At 42.9% G+C, this 18224-nt stretch overlaps 1 long non-coding RNA gene across 1 annotated transcript; it reads right to left on the reverse strand.

Moving 5' to 3' along the window:
• Positions 1-7376: 7376 nt before the first annotated feature.
• LOC131424675 (uncharacterized) lies at positions 7377-11138 on the reverse strand. The gene is made up of 3 exons (XR_009228075.1): positions 11039-11138; positions 8826-8899; positions 7377-8141 (listed from the first exon to the last, which is right to left on the reverse strand). It is a non-coding gene; the product is annotated as an uncharacterized LOC131424675 (long non-coding RNA).
• Between the last annotated feature and the right edge of the window lie 7086 nt (positions 11139-18224).

An 18224-nucleotide genomic window follows, 5' to 3' on the forward strand; every position in this document is an offset into this window, starting at 1 on the left:
GGCATGCGCCACCGCACCTGGCTAGAGAAGGCTGGATTCTGACCTCGGGTGCCAGAGGGATCTCCAAGAGGTGAAGCGCTTGGGGAGCAAGTGACAGAGGCCATGGGACCCAGTCACCCTACTCGGTCATAGAGCCTCCTTTACCTCCAACAGCAGTGGATTGGGATCTCATTTCAAAATGCAGAATAAAGGTTTCCATTCTCAGTACCTCCCAGTCTCCAGTGGCACTCGTGTGAACTCTCCTATTTGGGGGGCACATATGGAAGAGAGATGCCCCCTCAGAGTAGAGACTTCCTTGGGAGAGGGAACAGTTGTGCTTACAGAAACCTGAAGAGGAGGGAGAGGTGCTGACAAGGTTACGCCTCAGCCCCAGGCTGGGGAGAAGGGTGATTCTTGCGAAGTGGCCACTTAGGGACTCCAGTGCCTTCAACGTAGATTTTCATCAGGAGCAACTCAAGAGTTTTCAGTTTGCTTTGGGGGGACAAGGGATCAAATCAGGAGTTGCTTTTCACGTGTCTGAGACTGTGACAAGAACCCAGCTCTCCCGTCCCTGTGCATGGAGACACAGCTGGTTTGCATTTCAGCAGGCTTCTGATGGCTGAGCAGTGGTGGCAGAGTGACGCTGGCCCCCAGGAGTTTAGTACTGCATTCCTACCATAGTGTGTGCCCAGGAGCTCAGCCAAGAGAGTGACAGACTGGATCTCAAGTCATCAAAATTAAAGGGACAGAGAATGTTTAGTTTGGAACCTTACTTAGCCTTGTCTTCATATACTTGAGAACCTGTCATGGGGAGAAGGTCCCAATTCTGCTGGACTCACTGCCCCCAGCACTTCCTCCCTTGGGCCCAGTCTCCAGGACAAAGAGTTTAGCTACTATAGGAGAGAACTTTCTGTATGCCAAGATGCCTGAAAGTGGAGAGGCAGAACCTGGCTTGCACACGACTGGGTCAGGGTGGAGGATATTCAGAGACCTCGGTGCTGAGTCCTAGAAACAGGACTCTGGAGCTTCCTCCATGACCGAAATACCCAGTAGGCCTGTGGTGCGGGCTCCTTCTCCACAGCCGCAGGTCTCTGGGGTGAAGTACAGTTCCTCGACCCTTGGGTTTGCTGGGAAGGGAGGATGGCCTGCTTTTATCATTCCCTCTCTGACTAGCCCTCATTTTCGTGTGTCCTGTTCCTTCTTTATTCTCAATTTGTTGCTCTTGGCACAAGAGTTTTATGGATTTGTTCATAATAATTATCTTCTGCTTTGAGAAGCATGTGGAATGCTTCAGGGACAGTTTTATAAATCTTGGGCCATATTTTTATGGCTGGAAATGAACCAGAGAACTGCAAAAATACAGACTTGCTTATTTAGCTCTGCATCCTGAAGATGCGCTACCTCCCGCCTCTCTCAAGCTCCGGGGGGCCATCTGTACTTCCTTGCACCAGAACCTTCCTCTCCGACAGGGGCTTGGTGTAACTTGCAACTCTGTGTCTTTCTGGTCACGTCTCTGGTCCTCTCTTCACCTCCCAGATGCTGTCATACTGTCTCATTTCTGTCCTTGCGTCTTCCCCGTATCTTCCTCCTTAGAAACCTCTAGTTTTGAGCTGAAGCTGCCTGTTCATGCCCCTCCTTCCTGAAGGGACCCTCATAGGTCAAGGGTATTGGGTGGGCATATTTAGCTCTCTTTGAAGTGGCTTGGGTTCTTTTGGGGAAGGAGTTGGTGGGATGGGAAACTCTAGCAAACATCTTTTGGTTCTGCCACAATTGTAAAGTCCTAGTATATTTCCACGTTTTAATCATTTCAATCATTCTTTTCAGACTCCAACATAAAGATGTTTTCCTGGTTTGATTTATTTTCAAACTTAAAACGCTAAGGCCTGATTGCCAGGTGCAGTGGCCCATGCCTGTAATCCCATTGGCTCAGGAGGCAGAGGCAGGAGGATTGCCAATTCAAAGCCAGCCTCATCAACAGTGAGGTGCTAAGCAATTCAGTGAGACCCTGTCTCTAAATAACATTCTAAATAGGGCTGGGGATGGGGCTCAGGGGTCAAATGCCCCTGAGTTCAATCCCCTGTGCACCCCGCCCCCCAAATGCTAAGGACTGAAGAAAACTGAACCGTGATTGGATTCTACAGGGTTCTGTGTTATCCTGTGACTCCACATTAATTGGCACTGGCCACCTGACAGGCATGGGGTAGGCATTGAGGACAAAGAAGTGGATTTAACAGCTTCCTACCCTTGGGAGCTCAGAGTCTAGTTGTGAAGCCTACCCTTGTGGCATGGGGAGTGCCACACAGAGTGATATGGGCCCGCTGAGGAGGGGGCTGAATTTGACCTGGGTGGAGATGGAGTAGCAAAGTCTTCCTGGTTAGATGGATCATAAAGTTCACAATTAAGATGTGTCTAGGGAGACAGATATTATGAGCAAAAGGAAATGGTAGGAAAAGCAAGGGATTATGAGAATATTGATATGTTTAGAAATCCAAGGGCAGCCGGACCTAGGTGGATGCAGTAGAGGAGACAGAGTGAAGGGAAGGGGAGAGGCGGGGTGTCCTTATGAAATTCTTTTTGAGAGCCATGGGTGACACGCGAAATTTGGACCTTGTCAATGAGAATCACTGGTCTCTACCACCCACCCCGTCCCTTCACCACAGCCTTTCTGTAGGAGGTTCCTGGTGGATCCCCCATCTCACTGGAATATGCCTTGAGAGACTCACATGAGTCTGTGTTTTAGAAAGATCCCTCAGCCTGCAAGTGGAGGACATGTGGGAACATCAAGAGACCAGTCACTTGGACATGCCCTTGGAGGATTTCATGATTATCCAGGTGAGAACGCTCAGGAGTCTGCATCTGCCCTGCCACACCCAGTGACATGTGCTTCACCTGGTGTCCATGCAGCCTGGCTTGACTCCTACACTCTGCAGTCACTCATCACCTCACTTCCCAGAACTCATCTGCACCTTGTTTAGAGAGGTCTTGACCTGGATTGCACCACCCATACTCCCAGGGCACTCCCCCAGGATGCGCATGCCAAAGAAATGGAAGCCTGGGTGAGGTACAGCCTCAGGCCACCAGTGGGGGAGACACTTACAGGGAATCAGAGGTTCTCTGTGGCTCAGCTGAGTTAGGGTGGGCTTACCACTTCGTTAATATCTAGTGTAGTTCTTATTACCAATCAGTCTCCTTGGAGTAAATGGATCCAAGGGGCTAGGGAGGCTTGCCCATGCTAACATGAACCCCAAGGTTCCCTGCTTCTGGCACGGGATGGCTTCCGACATGTTTCTGCAGGCCTTCAGCTGCACCTCAGTGGGTTCCTATATTATCTCACTGGGCAGAATGTCTGCCAGTGTCATCCCGAGGAGTGTGGAAGCCCTGGAAGTACATACTCTGCAGGATCCCTCCTCCCACAGACTAAATAATAGCTGAGGAAATAGCCACCTACCTGCTGCCAGGTGCTCTGAAAGAATTTGTGTGAGAAAATACCAGGAAACCACCCTCCTTTAGGGAATGAGAAATAAAAAAGGAAGATGTCCAACTGTGCAAGACAGGGACCAAATAAGTGAAGAATTAGTGTATCACAGAATTTTTTGAGGAAAAGGAAAGAACTTCAACCCTTTTTAAAGGCAGCAACCCCAGCCCTTGCCTCTGAATTTTGCTTCCAAGGGTTTAGAACAGAGTTTGCCTGAATGTTCTAGGTTTGGGCATGAAACAAGATCTCCCAACACCTTTGGGAAAGCCGGAATGGAATAATGCTAAGTAATTTAATCAACTTCAATCCTTCTCGGCATCTTACTAGTGCAGACTGTGACTCTCCAAGAGAATACAAGGACATGGACAATCTATTTCCCATTCTCAGTTGACCAAGGGACCACCCAACTCCTTGCTGTTGTGGCTGCTTTTCCGCTGGCAAAAAAAAAGCTTAGCTGGACGCAGCCTTGTCTGGAATCCATTCCCAGGGCAGCTAGACTTTCCCTCCTTTGCTTTGGAGGGATTTATAACTGGGGGCAATCATGTCCAGGTTTGTTTAGGGCAGTCCTTAAATATATGGGTTCTCTCAGTATAATTGTAATAGATTCCCCTCTTTTTCCTATCAAAAATGTCCTGGTTTGGGGGTTAACTTATGTGATCCTGACCATAGTTCATTATAGACTCCAGGTCCCAGCCATTTGGCATTTTGAAACCCAAAGGGCAGCTAGCTCATTGTCAGATTTTGATTCTGCCTATAACACAGTCTGATGTCATCCTGTGACTCATCACTTACTCTCTGACAATCTCTGATATTTTCAACTGAGACCTGAATTCTTTTCTCTTTATTCAGCCACCATATTCAGCCTGGCAAAATGTCTCACCTTCTCAAAAATCCTTCCGCAAAAGGGTTGAGAGAGCACCAATGATCCTAAGAAATGCAGACCCTTTTGTGGTAGGTGTCTCTTCCAGATGTCTCTAGTCCTGGCATTTCTGAACTTTGCTGGCTTGAAACAACTGGCTCTGCATCTGCTGGTCCATTGCTGGATTGTTGCTGGGTCTTCTTGCTCCTTGTTCTCTTATCTTCCTGTCTTCCTGCTGAGGAAACAGCCAGCCACCTTCCTAACGCCAGGTGCTCTGAAGGAATTTGTGTGAGAAAATAACCAGGAAACCACCCCCCTTTAGGGGATGAGAAATAAAAAAGGAAGATGTCCAAATGTTAAGACAGGGACCAAATAGGTGAAGAATTAGTGTACCACAGAATTTTTTGAGAAAAAGGAAAGAGCTAGAACCTTTTTTAAAGGATAATTAATGGTCCATAGGATTTGATATCAACTTTTATTCACTTTTTTGATGTTTCTGTTAACAAATTCATTTTTCAAAATGTAGTCTTTAGAGCTGGGCAGGTGGTGCATGCCTGTAATCCCAGCGACTCAGGAGGCTGAGACAGGAGAAAAGCAAGTTCAAAGCCAGCCTCAGCAATGGTGAGGAGCTAAGCAACTCAGTGAGACCCTGTCTCTAGGTAAAATACAAAATAGGGCTGGGGATGTGGCTCAGTGGTTGAGTGCCCCTGAGTTCAATCTCTGGTACTGCCCCCATCCCACCCCTGCCCCAAAATGTAATCCTTAGAATTAAAGAATTCTTTAGTTGGAGACTCAAAGTGCAAAGATTTATTGCAGAAATGCTTTCTTTTTTCATTTGACAAGAGCGAACAGTGAGAATTTTCTTTAATATTTGCAAAAACCTTAATAAAAAAAATCTACCCCCCCAAAAAACAAACAAACAAAACAAAACAGGAGTTAGAAACACAAGAGGAAACTAGTGCTCAGGTATTTGGGGTCTGTTTTGTTATGGACCCTTTTGGATACAAGTCCTACATACCTAATTTTTTTTATCTGGTTGTAAATGTCCCAAGTAATAGGTTTTCCACTGTTTCTTCATGAATACTTTGTTAATGTCCTTACATACATCTTGGACAGACTTTTAAGTCCCTGCCTTTCTTCAAACAAACAAACAAACAAATAAATGAACTATTTTGCCTTTTACATTTAATCTTTTAAAAAAATTCTAGGTCTTGAAAAACTTTCTTGATTAATCATTTTGCATATCTTCTAGGTCTTTCTGAAGCTGTCTCCCCAACTTTGTAGTTTTGCTTTGCCTTTTTTTGAGGAGATGAAAGAAACATTCTCTTTTTCCTCTCTTCACTTTTCTTCCTTCTCTCTCTCTCTCTCTCTCTCTCTCTCTCTCTCTCTCTCTCTCTCTCTCCAGGGATTGAACCCAGGTATGCTTAACCACTGAGCCATATCCCCAGCTCTTTTGCTCTTTTTACATTTTATTTAGAGACAGGATGTCACTGAGTTGCTTAGGGCCTAAAATGCTGAGGCTGGCTTTGAACTTGTGATCCTACTGCCTCAGCTTCCCAAGTTGCTGGGATCACAGGTGTGTGTCACCGTGTCTGGCTTCCTTTTCACTCTTTTGAGAGAGTGGGGTTGCTTAGCTTTAACACTATCATCTAAGCTTCTGATGTACACATGTGGCTGGTAGTTTCAAATGGGCCTTTAATACAACAGTTTTCAGCTCACTGGCCTGACGTAGAATCTTCATGATTGTAAACCAAACTTAAACCAAATCAGAACCCACTGTTACAGTACAGCCAAGGGGGTTGAAGCACATTGGCTTAATTTGATTGAGCTCCCTCTGATACTCAAGAGACAAGTAGCGTTTCTTTCTTCCTGTGTCTTGTTTAAAAATCATACCTACCTACCTACCCTCCACACACTTACGCACGTATCAGTATTTCATTTCAAATTGTGTTTCAAAAGATGCTTTAACTCCAGGATGTAACCATGACTGAAAAAAAAATTAAAAGAAATTTATGTTCATAGACATGAAAATCACACCTTGATTCCACAAGCTCTACCTCATGTTGTTGACTTTCTTTTTAGAGGGGAGGGCATTTAATTTAAAAATTCTCGTTTTCTTTCCTTTCTTGCCCGTTCCCCTCCCCTGGCCCTGCATGGTCTCCCAGGACCAGGAAGTTGATATGTAAACAGAAGCGGTACTCAGACCCCTGACCTCAGGGCTTTCAATCCAGTATTTCCACAGAGGGATTAACCTCCAATACCCACTTGCTCTCAGAGCGAAATTGTTCCCGAGGCGGGTACCACCAAAGCGTTTTCTTCTTTATGGGTTTTCACATTCACCCCGCAAATCAAGTCTCCTCAAAGGAAGGCATGTGGGGCGAAAGCCAAGTGCTGCAGCTGGGAGGGACACTGTGCATTCTGGTCCCTCAAGCCACTTACTCTGTCCTCCCCCACCCCCAGTGGACAACCTTCCAGATGCAGGAGTGGGATGGGAAAGAGCCAAGTGGCATGGTCTAACAATACACTCTGTGTGTGTGTGGCCATCTTGGTTGTGCCCACGGGTATCCTGTGACTGCTGGTCCTCACCCAGGCAGCCCATGACATCTCAGGGGTGCTGTGAGGGAGGGTGGGTGGGGCCTGGTATTTCCCTCTCAGGGGAGACAGGAGCAATAGCACAGGCTCTTAGAATCACAGCTGTTTGCCTACCTCGGGGAACTTTTGCTAGTCCTTCTGTTTTATTCTTCTCTGCGGGTCTTATAATGTCCACTCAGGAGGGAACGCTTTGAACCTGGCATAAAGCTCTGGGCTGGATTCCAAGTCAGTCTAAAAACAGTCAGAGCTACCCTGGTCTTCAGCTTGCTGTGCACTGTTGAGAGAGTGGGTCTCACTTTTGCTGTCCCCCACCAGCTTTGGGTCCCCATGGTTGCCTGAACAGCCCAGCTCCAAACTAAGACACCAAAAAGACCAGGAGATCTTTCTTATGACAGAACATCCTCTCCCCATCTGGACCCCCAACAATTTCTCACCAGTGAGACAAAGTATCTGCATTTTAAAGGCTCCATGTAGCATGTCCAGAAATTTCTCATGTTATTAAGAAGGAGGTGGGGGCGGGGAAAGGGCCCAATGAGGCTACTTACTTAATAGCTCCTAACAGCTGTGGAAAGTTTGATGCAGCAGGGGCACCCAGACAGAAATTAAAAAACTAATAAAGTCCTCAGTGTGGGGGCGCTGGCATCAGGACAGCTCTGCTTCTCCAGACACCTAATAAAGAGACATTCCGGGACACTAACTCATAAGGGAAATCTGCAGGGGTCACCAAGAACAGTGGAAAGTGAGCCATGGAAACATAGCAGTCACTCGAACGGCTGTAGAGAAGGTTCGGTTGCTCCCTCCTCCCCTTTGCAGTTTAGAGAAATAGGAGGGTGCTCAGGACCAAAGGAAAGGCCAGGAAGCGAGGGTTGATTCCGGGGTCCTTGATGTAGAAACCTCACTTTCATAGGCTGTGTGAGCATGAGGCTGATGCTTGACACTTCTGGCATTGGAGGGACGGGAGGTGATGGTCACTACAGAGGATGTTGCGATTGGAAGGTGGTGTGGCTTCTGGAAGTGGCAGAGAAAGGGAGTTTTGAGAATTAAGATTTATCCAGCTGGATTTAATGAAGTACCTTCCTTATAGCAGGTTTTCTTATGTGGCTTTTCCACTGGGGCTGTTTGGTCATTTTGGATCCGAGTTTTGTGCGGTCTGCTCTGTTATGGGGTTGTTGGTTGAGAATTTTGGTTTTGCCGGCATTTATATTATTTTGACTTGGTTCTCAAGTTGGGCTGTGCCTATTTGAAGAAAAAATAAATGGTGACTTTGGCTTTCAACCAAACCATCAGTTAGGAAGATACAGTAGTCCACCTGTGTCCACAGTTTTACTTTCTGAAACTTTGGCTACCAGTGATCAACTGTGGTCCAGAAACATTAAATGGAAAATTCCAGAAATAAACATTTCATGCTTTATCGTGCACACTATTCTGAGAAGTAGACTGAAGTCTTGTACCATCCCACTCCATCCTGACTAGAATGTGAATTTGTTCCCTTTTCCAGTGTATCCACATTGTATATGCTACCCACCCATTGGTGTTAGTCACTTGGTAGCCATCTCAGTTATCAGATTGACTGCAAGTAACCCTTATTTCAAGTAAACCCGATTTGACTTCATAATGTTCCTAAAGTGCAAGGATAGTGATGCACAAGATCAGAGCATGGAAATGGAAAAATGGACTAACTCTGGTCCTATGAGTCAATGTTACAGGAAGTATAGGGAAAAAACAGTGCATAGAGTTCAGTACTATCCACAGTTTTAGGCATCCACTAGGTATCTTGGAAGACTGCCCCCAGGGGATAAAGCAGGGGGCTACTGTACTTGATTGAGCTGGTGGTACTTGACACAGGCAATGAGCATGCACAAAACGTAGAAAGAAGCAGCTCACTAAGACAAGAGGTGAGGCAGGCACAATGGTACATACCTTTAATCCCAGCTACTTGGGAGGCAGAAGGAGGTTGGCAAGTTCAATGCCAGCCTAGGCAACTTAGCAAGACTCTGTCTCAAAATAAAAAATAAAAAGGGCTGGAGATGTACCTCAGTGGTAAAGCACCCCTGAGTTCAATCCTCAGTACAAAATAAATAAATAAATAAACAAACAAACAAACAAACAAACAAACAAACAAAAAGATTAAGAAAAAGTTGGCCATCTTTTCTAATCTGAAGTATTGAATTCAGCTCACGTTTTTAGAAAGATTCTGGTTAGTTCTCACTTTCTGTTCAATATTCCAGCTAGTTTGTAATCTAGAAAGCATTGGTGGATCCCGCTTCTCAGGATTATCTGTCCACAACTGTGGTTATAACTGTGCAATGTTATATTTGCTTTAGAAGAGAACATTTTCACATTGTACAAATTTTGAAATGGCTTTTGCATGCCGACCTTGAGAGAGTCCTTGCACAGATTCCCCCAAGGTCTCCTGGTGTGAGGGAAAAGAACTATAGACAGCGTACCTGGGCTCAATCTCAGCCAGCTCTGCCACTAAGGGTCATAGGCAGCTTGGACAAATCGCTTGCTCTGTGGGCCTCGGTTTGTTGTGTAGGATGAAAGGATGGGAAATGACTTCTAAGGCCCCTGCTGACTCCTGCATGCTGTGATTCCATGAGGTTAGAAGGTTGGGCTCTGTCTTGGAGTTCCTGGCTCTCCCATGTGGGACGAGTGTTTTCCTTCTGGCTTTTCGTTTAGCTGTGGGCTTGGCAGAGGCCGAGCGGCAGCCCTTGGGTGTGATACAGGAGGGGTCTGTGGTTTGGTGAGCAAAATAAAACTTGGGCTTTTGAACTCCATGAGGCCAGGAGCATTTTCTTGGTCTTTTCTCTTTCTCTCTTGGTTTCTTTTATTTTTTAAAAAAATGTTTTTGTTTTTGTTTTTTTTTTCTCTTCCATGAGAACAGTCCTACCTGCAAAGAGGTAAACCTGGCTGCCTGGAGGCTGGTTAGGGATTCTAACTTCTGGAAGGATTTGCAACAATGCATCCTAAAATTCAAAGTGCATAGGGCCACTTGAGGGTCTGATTCTGATTTGGTAGGTTTGGGGTGGTTTGGGAATTTGCATTTCCAGCAAGCTCCCAGGTGCCACTGCTGGCCTAGGGACCACACTTTACCAGAAAAGTTAGATGGTCCCCTAGGCCTATCCAAGAGCAGAACTTTTGAAATGATGGCACTGTTACTATGCTTTCAAGTTCATCTTCAGCCCAGAATGAACCTATCATGTCAGCTCGTAACACAGGGAATCCTGTCCCTGGAAGGCTGGCCTGTTACAATCCAGCTGGGAATTAGGCTTCATATAGGTTTTAGGTTTTCCCTTCTGTCATCTGATACCTGAGTGGTATTATTTTTTTTCTCTCTCTTAACATTAGGAAAGAAAAAATTGATCAGTGGGGTGAGGAAGAACAATGCCTCAATTAGTTAGAAAGCTACAGTGTGGAATTAAAAGAGCCCCATGCTCTGCTCATTAACTACATCCTATTACTTAGCCAGTCTAGAACTAGCATTTCAGCTAAATAAAGAAATGTGCATCATTTTAATATACCTTTCTTAATTGAGCTGCACTCCAGGGGCAACCTCCTAATGGTGTTATGGCACCAATTACCTCATTAGGAGACAAGAGTGGCTTTTATGACAGGTTTAGAAATGAAAACGGCAGAGAGACATCTTTCAGGAGCATTAACTCTGGACTGTGCTGTGTTAAGCACTGTGTGTGGACTGAAAGGACACCTGGGGGCTGAAGGCAGGTTGGTGGTCCTTTTCTGGTCTGACCCTGACTTGGGTGTGAGACCTAGACCCATTCTGCATGCTGTTTAGTGAAGAATGTTAATCCTGTGGCACCTGTACACCAGATCCTCTGGGGAGGCTTAACAGTTCAGGTTGCAGGGCCCCACCCTGAGATACTGACCCAGGAAGTGTGGACTAGGCTTTAGCCAAATGATACTTGAGATAAGGTCCCTGGGCAACTCCCAGGCAGGAAGCTTAGCAATACTTCCAGAAACAGAGAGGTTCCAACAGCTTCAACCAAGCCTCAGCTGTCTACATGCAGCTTCCTCCGTCTCTCAGGGTTTCATATTTCCAAAGAATTATCCAAATGAGGATTCTTAGGCTTGCTTCTTTAGATACAATCCAGCCAGCAAGGTGTGGTGGCACATACCTGTAATCCTAGGGATTCAGGAGGCTGAAGCAGGAGGATCACAAGTTCTAGACCAACTTCTGCAACTTACTGAGATTCTAAGCAAGTTAGCAAGACCCTGTGTCAAAATAAAAAAACGAAAAGCACTGGGGATGGAACTCAATGGTAAAGCACTTCTAGATTCAATCTCGAGTGCCAAAATAAATAAATAAATAAACAAATAAATAGCTACTTTTTCCCTCTTCTTCCCTTGGCTGGCCTGCATTGGCTGGAGGATGTGGTCTTGGTGCAGGCAAATTGAGCTTGACTGTTCACTTGGATGCTTATTTGCTGTGTGACATTGGGCAGGGCATTGTACCCTGGGGACTGCAGTTTACTCAACTCAAAACGTGCATGGTCATGTTGGAATCACAGAGCATGGGCACTTTCTTGGTCCGACACTTTGCCTTTTGTGCAACTCAGTTTCCTTAGCTGTGAAATGAGAATGTGACTTTTGCAGATGAACGGGGTGAGTGGAGGTAGGAACTGGGCTTCTCTTTCTGGCAGCTTTTCATGCTTTCCCTCCCTACAGTAAAAAGAACTTCAACCTCCAGATTTTGTGTAAATATTGAATTTATAGCAATGGTTTCATAGAGTGTTCCAGTTTCCTGGGTTGATGATTAATGTGGTTTTGTCGGAGAGCATGATGTCTTTGCAAAAGGCATTCCTGCCAGTCCTGTGAGCTACATGGAGGCTCAGTGTAGTTTTTGCTTTTCTCTGGGGTCATGTGGAAGAGGGAGCCGAGGCATTCTGTGTTGCCCATTGGGCAGAAGACGCATCAGCTGACAGATGCTGGAGGATGAGGAAATGAAATTGAGCTTCATCTCAGAAGGATTTCCTAATAATTAGAAGGGCCTCTGTGGTCCTACATCTTTGCTGCTTTTACATTGCCTAGCACATCATGGCCAGACACCTCTATCTGGCTTGCAGTGTCTTCATCATCTGGCTTTTGCAGGCCTTGGTAATCCTCTATCCTTTCCCTAGACAACTTGAATTGCGTGGCATTAACTCAACTTTTGTGATGGTCACTCTCCAACCACATTTTTAACAGCCTTCAAAGTATCTCTTTCTGATGGACTCTTTTGTCAGTACCACAAATTCAGAATGTCCACAAGCTTGTCCCTCAACTTTCCCTTGACCTTGCTGCTCTCCCCATCTAGCTCATTTCTGTAGAAGCACCATCCGGGTTTAGGAAAGGAAAGATAGTGTGGAAGATCCCAAATTTCTCATGCTATCATCTGATCTTTCTCTAGGACTCACTGCTTTGAAATACCTTGAAATTTAATAGTCACAAGAAACCTTCTGCAGTTCTTCCAGCCCATACTATTTCTTCTTCCTCCAAATCAGCAATAAAACCTAGAGAGGTTTTGTAGCTCATGGGTCTGGTTGAATATCATATAAGTAGGAGAGAATAGTTTGTTAGTAACACACATGCAAATGGGGTTTGTAGGTAGCATGAACCAAATATGAACCCATGGGGCATGGGTGCCAAAGAGGCTCACATACTTAGGCTTTAATTTTTTTAAACATGTAGCCTCTAGAATGGGTGAAGTTTTGTCCCAATCAACTTTGCACTGATTGAAACACACTTGAAGTGTTTCTTAACTTGCTAAATGATTATATGCATGTTACTTTTCTGAGGAGTTGGTGACATAAAAAATCTCCATTATCATTTCATTTCTATTAATTTTCCCTGAATGAGTGGGAATCCTTGTTTATTTTTATTATGCATGATGTAGCATATAAAAAAGATTCATGATAGTTGTTTTCTTTATGTGCTGCTCATTTTTGTAAACATTTGTCTAAATTTCACTGGAGTTTTCATTTAAAATTCTACTTTGGTGCAAAATATTGTGATCTTGATTTCTTTATGAATTGTGTCCTGTGGTGTAATTGCTAGTTTACTTATTCTAATACTTTTCTTTCTTTCTTTGAGGTATGTCTTGAGATTACTTCTATATTTATTGTTAAAGTTACTATGTTAGTTTTTACTTTCATATGTATTATTAAAATCACTTCAGCCAAGTTGCTTATGCTATTTGATTTCTTCAAACATTTTCTTGCTCTTTACTGAAAATTGTTTTTTTCTTTGCTATGTCATTTGTATTTTATTTTTCTATTTGTGATATGAAAAGTACAGATCCTATTTGAAAAATTTATTTGAACTTCCTTGAAAATTTAAAAAATATATGAATGCTTAGTTTTCTATTATCGTTTTTTTTTTTTTTTTTTTTAATGCTACATACTGACTGCCTTCTTTTGTGGTGCTGGGGATTGAACCCAGGGCCTTGTGCATGTGAGGTAAGCACTCTACCAACTGAGCTATACCCCCAGCCCATACTGACTGCCTTCCATGTTAAATAAGTATATTTTTATTTTCCTCTTCTTCCTTATTTAACTCAGTTTCCCATTTTATTGAATCTTGGATTATATACACAAGTTTACTTTTCACCCCAGCATCTCTTTTAATGAAAACTTTTAAATATATAAAAAAGCTGGATTTTGTTGTAAACATTCATATACCAACCACCCAGCTCCCACCCTTGCCATTTTAGTATGCTTGTGTTATCTACTTTTCTATCCATGTTTTATTTTAAATGCATTTAAAAGTAAATTAAAGATAGTAGTATACTTGTCCTTAAATTTTTCAGCACAAACAGCATTAGAGTTTAGCAATTGCTTGCAACTTTTTTCCTTTGAGGTAAAATCTAAAAATAATGAAATGCATAAATTATAAGTATATATTCATTTAATTTAAAAAAAAACTTTTTAGTTATATATGGACATAATAGCTTCATTTTATTTATTTATTTTTATGTGGTGCTGAGGATTGAACCCAGTGCCCATACTTGCTAGGCAAGTGCTCTACAACTGAGCTACAACCCCAACCCCCAAATTCATTGAATTTTGACAAAATATACCACCTACTATTTTTTAACATTGTTTTCTTTCAAGAATTATTGTATTTAAAGACTCTTTCATATACATACTTTAAAAATTATTTTGACTTCTTTTAATTGAAGTCACCATGAGCTCTATTTTTATCAGAACATCCCCATTTTTCATTTTGATTTGTCCCTCTGTTGGCTACAGTATAATTTAAGTACTTTTTAAAGAAGGATATGAGTGGTGTACTTTCAGAATCTCTGAGTAGCTGACAGTTTTCTTATATTTCTTTAAACATGAATGACAACTTGGCTGAGTTTAGAATTCTCGACTAGCAGGCAACCTTTTGCACTCAAACTGGTTGTTTCTCTATTGTCAAAATCTGCTGTTTAATATTATAGGGCTATGAGCCTAGCCTGGTCTTTCAAGCTTTGTAGGCAAGCTGACTTTTTTCTGCCTAGATGTTATTTTTAATTTTTTCTTGAATTTGATATAGCAAGTATCCTGTTTGGACTGCCTTGAAAATTTAAAAAAAAATGTGAAGGCATATTTTCCTAATTATTGGATTTAAAAAAAATGCTTCCCATTGACATCTCCTATGTTAAGAAGTAAATATACTTTTATTTTCTTCTTCTGTATTTCACTCAGTTTTCCATTTTATTTAATCTTGGATTTTAGGCTTATATTGTTCTTGACTTATCTAGCTGTTGAAGTCTTTATAATTGTGCCAGGAACTCACTGAGATCTTCTGATTTGCAGATACACATTTTTATTCAGTTATGGAAGAAATTGGTAGTGGTTCCCCCACATCCATATTTTTTTCTTAGTAACATAATTCTCAATTTTTATATAACTGCTTGGAATAACAATTGTATTTCTCAGCTTCCCTTAAAGTTAGTGTTGTGTCTGTCACAGGAAGGTGACCCTGATAGTTATAGATATATCGATTTGAAAAAGTTCTCTTCATATATATATATATATATTTAATTTTCAGGCTTTATTTATTCTGTTTCCCCTCCTCAGGTGCATCTCAAAGCTATGTTTTCTGTATCCTGTTCTTCAAACCTCCAACTTTTTCTCTAATTACTTTAATTCTTAATCTTTTTCCTCCTCAATCCTTGGCAGTTTTTCAAGTTTTTCTTCTGCATTACTGATTTTGGTTGTTTCTAGGGCCCATTCTACTCTTCATTGCTTTGAATGAAGATTTTAATTTGCTATAACTCTTTTCACTTCCTTAACTCTTGCACATTTTTACCTTCTCTAAGCAGCCCCCTTTTTATTGCTGACTTCATCTTTCTCCTCCTTTATCATTTAATTTCCCCTTTTCTTGAATTTTCGTGAGAATATGCATCCAAATTTGCTAAGTCTTATAATAAGATTTTGCTTCCTAAAAAAAAAAATACTATCTTTCTCTGTATTCTGAAATCTTAGGTTTTCTGCCTTTTATCATCTCCATATCAGTTTTATTTACCAAAAAAAAAAAAAATAAGAAAAGGTCTATCTAGGTCTGGCAGGCAAATTTATCAGGAAGATTTGGGAGGGACTGGTGCTCTCTGAACCATTCTCTACCAACAGTAAAGCTGCTGTACTGATATTCTGAGTTTCATTTTTCTCTCTGCCTGCTGTCCTTCCTAGGTTGAAGCTGTGTTGGGTTCCACCTCCCTTGGGACATGATATATTTTCAAATGCTCCTGATCTGCAGTCCTGGCAAATCACCACCTTCTTACCTAACCCACCTGCACCTCTCCCTCTGGCTCTCCACATTTGGCAATGAGAAGGGGATGGTCATGCGTGGTGGTACTAAAGTGGCAGTAGTGTTCTGCTACTTCCTTCCCAGACCCACTGCTATTTCTCAGGAAGAAGATCTGCCTTCGGAGTTTGCCTTTACATGGTCCCTTCTGAAACGTATTGAATAGGATGTCACCACGTGGAAGGCACACTTGCTGAGGTCCCAGTGTTACTTTAATCCTTGTTCTCCCTCTTTTAAAAAATTATTTTTATCTTTTATTCTTCCCTGGATAATTTCATTAACATAGAGAAGAAATCTCTTCTCCCAATGCCTTTTTACCCAGAAGTCTGAACAAGGCATCCTTGAAGACTTTTTGTATTGTGAGAGTAGATCGTATGCCATAAATTTATTAAAAGCAACCTGAGCCTTTGTGTCAGAGTAGAGACAGAAGATCACAAGACTCGGAGTCAGAAGACCAAAGCTTCTGCCCTGACTCGGCCATAAACCGTGTGATCTTGGCCACACATCTTCAGTTTTGTAAAATGAGAGAAATTCCTTGCACTGAATGGGACCAAACATAAGAACACATTTTTAAGCTCTTAAAGGCCAAAAAAAAAAAAAAAAAAGTGAGATGCCCTTCAGTCATCCATTTGCTTTTCTGTCTCTTTTCTGCCATGCTTAGGCCGGGCCCGTGGTGCAAAGTGTATTCAGTGAATCCACTTGGAATGAATGTTCAGAAAATACTGAAGAAGAACAGGGAGACAAAAGGGGAGTGTTGGAATAATTGAGGACATTATTACTGCCTTCTTTGATTGTATGCTTGTTCGCTTTCCTTGAGCACGTGGTTCTGTCTGCCTGAGACAGTCCATCCTTGTATTATCTCATTAATCCCTCCTTGGAACCCTCGCTGTCCATTCACAGAACACTCAAAATTTATTGCCCCAAGGTGTTCTTTTAAAGATATTTTTAAAGAAATGTAATTACCTATGGCTCAGTGTCATTTCTAAAGTTGTCCCTTGCTACTTTCTGGAGGCTGCGAATATATTTAATTTCCAAACATTCTTGGAAGTTATCCAACAAATTCTGGCAGAGAGGGAGTGACAGGGTACAGCTTGTGCGTGGGGATGGCACTGTGTGTTGGCTGGTATCATTTATTATGGGCAATCCAGCAGGTGTGTAAATAACTCCTACTGGGAGGTTTACCACTCAGCTTCCCAAAGTGGCTTCATTTCAACATCCAGCAATGACACTGTGTTCTCAGAATTGGATTAGCTCAGGCCTGGGCCAGAAAGAATCCACCAGAGTCCAAAGGAAAAGTTTGATTCTCCATCAACAGCATCAGTGTGAAACAGGCTTTGTCCATTAAAAATGGTAGAATTCATCAGCTAATTGAAGAATCCAGTTATCTGAAATGCAGCTATACATATCATGTTATATAGTTCAATCCTATATATGTAGTTTTTAGCACTTAGTCTTAGACCCTACGGTCAGTGCCGTGGGGGTTAAAGAGAGGTGCAAGACCTAGCCTTGGCTTCACGAGTCCACTCATTTTTTGGGAAACAAAGCCCTATGTATCTCCCCATCATAGGACAGATTGAGAAATGCAAAGTACTATTGGGTTAGAAAGAAAACTTTGGATGTGCTTCTTGGTAGAGAAGGAATTAAAACAAGGTATTCCCCCCCCTCTTTTTACACACAGACATTTATCAAATGGCGAACTGGGTCAGCACTATAGTATGATCACCCAGAGAGGGCCAATTTTAGCTGTGTAATTGTTTACAGAATAAAGTTCAATAGGCAGAAAAGGCAAAGGAGGGCACTCCAGAGAGAAGAAATTGAGTTGAGACCTAAGGCTTCATGGAATGCCCAGGAAATGGGGAGATGGCAGGTGTGACTGACGGGATGGGTATCTGAAAGTGGAGGCTGCAGGATGGGGTGCAGGGAAATAGATCAGAGCAAAGCTGCAGAGGGGTCTGAAAGCCCAATCAAGGAATAATGGGCCAGGTGGGGCTGTGCATGTCTGAAATCCCAGCGGCTTAGGAGGCTGAGACAGGAGGGTCACAAATTGAAAGCCAGCCTCAGCAACTTAGTGAGGTCCTAAGCAATTCAGTGAGACTCTGTCTTTAAATAAAATATTTTTAAAAGGCTAGGGATATGGCTTAGTGGTTAAGTGCCCCTGGGTTTAATCCCCAGTGAGAGAGAGAGAGAGAGAGAGAGGAACCCTTTAGTGGGTGTTTACTAAAGCATAGGTGTGGCCCGAGAACTTGCATTTCTAATGAGTTCCCAGGTGCTGTCCATCCTGCTGATACACTAGCCACACCTGCAGGGCCTCTGCTATACCTTGTTTTGCCCTGGGGGCAGACCCTGTCTGATGTCTCCCCAACAGCCTGCCCTCTTCTCTGAAGACAGAGTCCTCTGAACCCCTATGGAACCAAAGTTCCATTCTTACTAACTCCTGGGTCAGAGCTGGGTATTTACCATGAAACCTAAACTAGTTTGCATCGCTAACAACATTTCCCTTTCTATATGAAGTGTTATTATTTATGTCAGTTA

Source organism: Marmota monax, unplaced genomic scaffold (assembly GCF_021218885.2).
Source record: "Marmota monax isolate L192 unplaced genomic scaffold, Marmota_monax_Labrador192_F-V1.1 WCK01_AAM20220418_F8-fsc00052, whole genome shotgun sequence".
In the NCBI taxonomy this organism is placed as follows: Eukaryota; Metazoa; Chordata; class Mammalia; order Rodentia; family Sciuridae; genus Marmota; species Marmota monax.